Raw genomic sequence first — 7,953 nt, 5'->3', positions numbered from 1 at the left:
CAGCAAAGCCCTCAGACTGCATCACTGGGAGGAAGGAAACCCATCCCTGCTCAAAGGAGGTCACGCTGTGAGCCAGAGATTTAATAAGCTACCAAGAATCACCCATTTCTTCAGTGTTCTCCTGGAAAAAGTGCAAGGTGCAAGGGAAATATTTACCCTGAGGCCTAAGTTTCTGTTTTCATTAAGCTGAAAAATAATCCCAGTGCTAACTGGTCACTACAGTTACAAATTCCTCAATTTGTATGCAACTAGTGTGGTTTTGGTGTAAAATGAATGATAAGATAATGCAAGATAAATAAGATTGCTCACTGGTACCTTACCCTGGAATTACCATTCTGTCTAGGCTCATGTCCTCTCTGAAGACAGGCAAAGCCATCCCTGCATCCCTGCTTTGGAGGGGACTAACAAGCAGCTTCTGCGCTGGAGCCCCAACTTCCCAGCCCAGGGTCTGTGCAGGTTCAGCAGAGGGGTTAACACAAGGCGTCTCTTCCCAGAATTCATCTCTTTCATCGCAAAACTCAGATTACAAGGGGAAAAACCTCAGGGCAGTGGGACTTGACCCAGGCCAGCAGGCCATGCTTGGCGAAAGCAACACCATGGAACACGTCCTTTAGTCCTGCCCCAGCTCCTCAGCTGCTCAGGGAGTGCCTCAGGCAGAAGTTGGGTATAGAACATGCTGAAGGGCCATCGGTGCAACTGGTCTTGTTGGAAACGCTGCCTTTGCACCTGTCCATATGCTTCTGAACATCAACTTTCACTATTTGTTTGGGGTAACAACACTGCCTTTGGTTTTGATTTACTGCTTCATGTCAGCTGGTAACTTCTCATTTGTTTGCATAACAGGTGAATCACCATTTCCTGCCCTCCTTTGCCAAAATATTGTAAATGTTACAAAACTCTATCAAATCTTCCTTTGTTGTCTCTTCAACCAACAACCCAGGTGTTTACTAATCACATGATAATTGAACTGTTCTTCCAGTTACCATTTTGCCCTGCTCTGTGTCTTTTTTCTTTTAAATGTCCTTTCAAAGATGACCAAAACTACATGTGATGCTGATACCAGCGACACGTAGGAGATTTGTAGAGCAACAAAACGTTTGTGATTTTTACTTCAGTTGCCAACATTGTTTGCCTTTTAAATCACTCCTAGTGTCTTCTGAACAGTAAACAGAATGATTCCAAGCTCTTTCTTATGAGGAAACAGCTATTTCATCGGCAGTTGCACTTGTATGGTTGGAGGTGCTTTTCACTAAACACTACTCCACACTTTACCATCAGCCATCGGTTCCATAATCCCAGGTAACTGAGTATCCCACAGGTTTTTCTACTCTCCTACTCACTCCCTTCTCCAGATCCAGCAGCACAAACCTCTCAATGACCTTGCTAGCAATGTCTTTCCATTGTGAAAACTGGTGAAAAGATAAGAAACATAACTAAGAGTAAATGGTCACATACTAATCCTGATAGATTCCTCTTCCTACAGTGACTAAGCATGAGCTAAGACGTCTTGCTAACAGACTTTCCAAATATCTTCTTATAAATAAAGTATACCATCCTTTCTCTGCATGATAATTCATTCTTTCTAAAAACAGAGCTACAAGTTATAACTCCTCTTTATCACAGCCATGTTGACATAAATCTATGTTTTATTGCTGCATATAATAATGTTTAATTTAGTTGTAGCTTGCAGACCTTCCCAAAATAAAAAGGATACCAGAGCAACTGTTGTATGCTCTCAGGTGAAAATCATTAATTACATTTTAAGGAAGGGAACCCCAAATTAATTCTGTGGTGTGAAAACAGGGTTCGGTTGCTAGCTTTGTCTTGAGGAAAGACCTGCCAGTATCAACCTTTTCACTTCTGAGATGAAATATGGAGTTGATATGTGTATGTCCAGCCACAGTAAGTTTTGCACTACTATTAATCAAATAAGAAGAGATGACACATTTCTGACTTGACTACAGATGACAAATACGATTATTTGTCCTAGTGCAACTAATGGTATAACTCAACACAAAAACTCCACAAAAGCTACCACCACCTTGTATCTGCTAGTTCTCAGTAACTCCAAGGTCTATGTGAAGTAAGGGAGTACCAAAAAGAAATGGAAAGATGAAGTACTTTGCTGACCTAGAACGGTGATGCCATCCTCATACGTAATCTGAAACTTGTTGACAGAGCAGGAGCTCCAAGCAGCTCTAGCATTTCTTCTCTTGAGAAAGGAATGTGTGGATGGAACCCTCATCAGCCACTCAAACAAAGCTGAAATTACCGTAGTATCTTCTCCAAGCCCTTGAATGTTTAGCTAAGTCTGTACACAAATCAGCCAGTGGCAGAAAGCCCAGCAGGTGTTTATTACCCCTCCTCCACTACTACTATCCCCATAGCATGGTGAGCTTTCACAATATTTTGCTTTTTCCCTCTTCCCCACCCACTGTGGTAGTTAAACCATAATCCCTTACTATTTAATCTCATTAGGATCCTCAAATCCCAAACTAGGGCTTGGAGCACCTGCACGCCATCCTTGCACTCAAGACCAAAAAACAAGCCCTGAAACAGCAGAGAGTTGTTGTCCTTCTTAAATCCTCACAGTTTAAACTGCAAATATTGGAAAGATGATTGTTGCTGTAGCTATCAACACTATGAAGAGAGCATATCAGGGGTACAGTATTATGCTCCTGTTCTACTGAACCTCTGCTTGCAATAGTTACTTCAGCACTGTTGAAGACATTTGGTACAGTTGCCCCGATTTCTTGCACACAAGACACAAATGCTGTGTCTAGGAAGGATAAGACTTAATATACAGGGTGTTCCAAAAAGATGGACCCAATATGAAATCACTATACCTCTGCAACCATGAACTATCAACTATCATCTCGAAAATGTCCATATAGCAGGTGGAAGGAACATTGTGTATTTATAAAAAGGTTACTAAAACTTGAAAACTCATTAAACCATTTGTAAATTTTGTGTAATTGTACCATATTGGGTCCATCTTCTTGAAACAGCCCGTATGTTATGTCCTTCCCTGACACAGCACTTGGCCCACCCCCAGCTTGAACCTGTCACACCACACAGGCTTCAGGTGCTTTGGTAACAAGGGGACAGAAGTTTTGGACAGAACACCTACCAGAGCAGTCTTAGGACAGCATGATATGCTTTGATACCTGGTGTCTTTTCATGTTTGAATTAACCTTAAGACACCTCCTGCAACCTTACTGATGTGTTCGTATCTTAAACAACAAGAGGTTAAGAGTTCCAAGAATGGTAGACTGACAAAAAAACCACAACAACCAGGTAAAATGCTGCTTCTGATTTTCTGCTTTATGAACAGACCAGAGCTAATAGACAGAAAACGAGTAATGCACTCAGGGGTGTCAAACTCATTTTCACCAGGGGCCATATCAGCCTCGCAGTTGCCTTCAAAGGACCAAATGTAATTTTGGGATTGTATAAATGTTACATTTGCTGTAATTGCATAGGAAAGGCACAGCAGCCCATCTCCCATCAAGGAAGGAAGCAAATTTAGGCCATTCTTACATGGCTCATGTTCTCCCTCCTCCACCGAAACCAGCTATGGGTCATGTCCCTTTCTTTACGTCCAATATCCCAAACCAAAATCAGACAAACTTACCTCAAGTGACCCCTTGTGCTGGAAGCTGTTATTTTCCAACAACTGCTAGTAATCAGCTGTTCTGATCCAGAAGAAACTCTTCCAGTATTTCTGCTCTCTGGTATTAATCTGTGTCAACATTAAGGCATCCAGCCAGGCAATTTAGGATTGAAATTCAGAATCAGACAGTGGATGATAACCTCCTTGATTAAATTAAAATCTGGAAATAATATTCGTGAATATGTTATAACATGGAACTGCACAACCTACTTCTCCCTGACTCTGTAATAACAACTTCAGAGATTTCACTAGCTAAAAAAATAAGTCAAATCTATTTCTTTTAGCCTAAAGTTAAGCATTTTAACATTGCAGCAAAACACTTTCAAGTTGAGCATTGACTTTCTCTGAGGGAATGCAAATTTGGTTTTTTTCCCAAATAAAAGTGGGAAAATGATCTTTAGTTGTAGGATTTCTAATTATTACTATCTAATTAACCAAATTTGCATGAGCTAGCAATGTAGCATAGCTTTGATGTTGTGCTCAGGCACAAAAGTGAAGTCTGACTATTCTGCCCTCCCTTATTCTTAACACATATCAAGTATGTTTATACGGGATGCTTTCAAGGTCTGAAAGGTAAAAAAATTATATATATTAAAAAAAAAAATATATATATATATATGCAGGAAACTAGGGGCATCAGAAAATTAAATGAAAAAGTGTTACGTTAACGAAAGCTGGAACTAACCCAAACATTTTCATTTCCCCAGAATTAAGATTGCTGCTCATTTGCACGCAACAATATAAATGCTTTCTACTTCTTTACTACAGTACATGGTGGGGGGGAGGGGGGGGAAGAGGGGCACTGGCTGTATGCATAGCTGCATAACCAGGTATTCAAAAAGTCAGGGCTTCTATACCACCAAGTTCTGTGATACAGACAGTGCAGATAACCTAAAATGCCCTTTATCCTGGTTTAAATTATTACAAGCTGTCTTTCCAATTAACTTTCAGTCCCTAGATAAGCCTTCAAACCCAAGGGTATTTTGGAAGTCTGCAAGTCCCCATAGGCTGGTGCAAAATAGATTTTGACTAAGAAAGTTGCAGAGGATAAAGGTGTATTGAGTAATGCATCTAAACTAGACAGATCATTTTATTACCTGAAAATCTGAACTGATTCTGGTATTTTATTACAACTGTTTAATTTCCAAAGCAAAAGTTTGTATAAATTGCAGGTATCAAATTAAGATATGACATTCAAGTCTGCAACACTGACTCAAGTGACTGGTCAAGCATTTATAGCTTGTTTGTATATATGCATGTGTTGTAAGGCACCTCCACGTTCATCAGATTAATGTTACCCTAGAACTACTTTTCAAGTTACTAAAGGCTTTTTAGATTCAAGAAAACATGGTAATGATGTGAGACTATTTTTTTTTTTAATTATTCAAAGTTACATTTGTTGATCTGGAGTAGAAGCGAATTGGTGCTTTCCTGTGAAAGCCTTCAAGTTTTTTCTGCATTAGAGTGGGGATACTGTAATTACATTTACACTATCCCATGGCCCTTCTTTTAGTATAAGATATGCAGAAGTCCACAAAACTTCTCGGCATTCAGTGCTGCAAGATTAACAATTGTTTACAGTGCTGTTCCCACAGTAAAGCTGCCTGTTTAAGCCATTTCCTGGCTTTGTAATTCACTATTTCCTCCACACTTTCCTTCTCTTTCCCTTTGCAGGCTTATTTCTACTGGCAGTTATTTCTCTGAAGGGCACTCCCAAAAATCCCAGGCCAAGCAGCATCTGTGGTTTCTCACTCTGCAGTACTGAACTCTCTTCTTCCAGCCTTGGAAGCAAGACCCTCCTCCTGCCCTGCAAATAAGGTTTGCACAGGCTGCTTCTTACAAAGAGGGTTTTTCAATATAGGCACATTTGAAATTGTTATTCTATTAATACGTGTTTTCCTCTTAGGAATGTATTCATGCTACTAAGCAGCTCTGTCCTACTTTCTCTGACCCCGATTATGACAGAGACATTATAACCCCCCAACTGAGTGTGTGCAGCCTGCTGTCCTGCTGGCTGGTCTCTGCCTCCTGGTCATGGTTTACCCTCCCCTTGGCTTCTCATCTTCAGCAGGTCACGAGTTCAGTATTTTGGAGAGGAATACTCCCTGCTGATGCATCTATAAGCTCTCTGGTTTCTCCCTGAAACCCTCCCCCCCGCCCTGCATCTTAAAGAAAAGCACATGAAGTTGAGGTTGCTGGTTACTCAAATTCCATTCCCACACTTGTGCAGAGGCAGAGACCATCTCTGCCAAGGCTGAGGTCAAGCATGTTATTCCTGTGAGCTACTTCAAACAGAATTAAAAGAAACACTGAACCTTTCTTTGAAAAGCACACAAAGCATATGAGTTCTCAGGCTTTTATTGTTCCAAATTCACCTCAAAGAAGCTCCTCTGACCAACACTGTCTGAAGAGAGATTCCCAAGTTAAACTGAACTGACACAAGAAGTACAATGCTTTCCATGCTAGCCTACAAATTGTCTCACCGCTTATAAAGATTAAAGTCACAGGATCTGGCCTCCTAGTTATTATAAGCTGCTCATGCTAGCTATTAAGGTTGCTAGACTTCCTACTTAGAAGTCTTTCCCTCCTCCCATAGCTGCTATCATCGTAGTAGTAGACTACATCATTTTAACCTTTGCTATGTACTTGCTTCAGATGAGCTCTTCAGAAGTCTAGCTAAAAAAGCTTAGATTTTTTTTTTCCTCCTCTAGTTAAAATTTCTGCAGTCCTTTCCCCAAAGGCAATTTCTTCAAGTGAAAAAAAAGAAATGAAGTTTTTTTTGGTCCTTTTGTAGGCCAAAGGGCTTGCATCCTTGAAACAGGGCCAGACTTGGTCAAGTATCAAGTATGTGATACTTTACGCTTGCTCAGTCTTTATCAGAAAAGGTAGTTTACACCGCAGCCTTCCTCTGCATAGCAGATATGTAATGCACAGCATAAACCCACTTGTCAGAGCATTCCTCCTTTCTGATAACTTGAGACCAGAGTATCGGAGCTCTGCTGGAGCCAGTGTAAGCAGCGCTTGGAACACCTCTCACAAAAAGCACCCTGAAAAACGCAGTGTTATGCCCGTGGTGGTAGCAAGGCTGCTGTGGTGCAGACACAGGACCTGCTCAGAGCTACTCAACTTCAACTGATAAACCGCCTGTGGTCCCATGGAAGTTAAGAGACTTTGCTTTCTTGCACAAAACGTGTGCAGTGTTGCACAGATGTCAGAAAACAGAATTGCTCACACACACGGAATTTCACAGCAAGCAAAGGTCAAAAATGCTGGTTTTCTAGATAGCTTTTGTGTTCTTCCAGACTCCGTAAACGAAAAACTAATTCCTCCTCCGCCCAAGACATTACAGACGAACACACAGAAGGGTTTCGATAATTTGTAGTCTGTTTCAACACAATGTTAGTGTACTGCTTGTAGATTGCTGGGGCCTTTAACACAAGTAAATTAGAAAGATTTGTTTGCATGGGAATTCAAGCAACTGCCAACCTGTCTTGATTTACTGTCAATATTAGCTTCTACAAAGCACCCAAATGAGATTAGGGACTTCAATTTCGCCCTTCTCCAGGGACTGAAGTCAGCAGACTCCTTGGCAACTTCAGATGAAGATTTTCAGCAATAAGCTGAAGATGCAGCAAGCAAAAATCTAGAAGGAAAAACATACATCACTCAGTCCCATGTACAAGGGCAGCCACGTAAGCCACAACATCCTATGCTAGTATAGCAATACTTCTTTCAGTGAAGACCTTCATCTTCCAGCTTATCTTTTCCAATTTCAAGAGTACATCAATATGTATCAACTGCTGTTCATTACAACCATAAGCTGTGTTTTCTGTTTAAAACCTCACACCGAGTTTATAAGAAGATACTCATCTGTGGGTATGGTTTGGTCAAGTTCTTGCCAGCTCAGGACCTTACTGGAAAGGAACTGAAAGTATTAAACTATTGTTTCAAAAGGATATACACAAGAAAATGGATCTGTTAGAGATCTGATGAAATATGCAGTGTTTCAGGACAAGGAAGGTGTTTTTGTTTTGCCCATTTTGCAGTAAAGGAGTCCCTTGGGAATTTGGTACAAAGATCAGTGTCAATAGTAAGAAGAGACTAGATGTTTTAGCTTACCTTTTGTTGGCAGTGAAGTCCAACTTTGGAAGAAGACTTAAAATGAAAAAATTATATAAAAATAAAGGAATAAAATTGTTGTAATAGATGTATAAAAATTAAACTTGTGTATATGGGCCTCTACTCACCATGTTGGATGAGTGCTTTAAGTATTTTTTGAA

This window comes from Columba livia, chromosome 1 (genome assembly GCF_036013475.1).
Source record: "Columba livia isolate bColLiv1 breed racing homer chromosome 1, bColLiv1.pat.W.v2, whole genome shotgun sequence".
In the NCBI taxonomy this organism is placed as follows: domain Eukaryota; kingdom Metazoa; phylum Chordata; class Aves; order Columbiformes; family Columbidae; genus Columba; species Columba livia.
The sequence above is the reverse complement of the archived record's forward strand: the minus strand, read 5'-3'. Positions refer to the sequence as shown.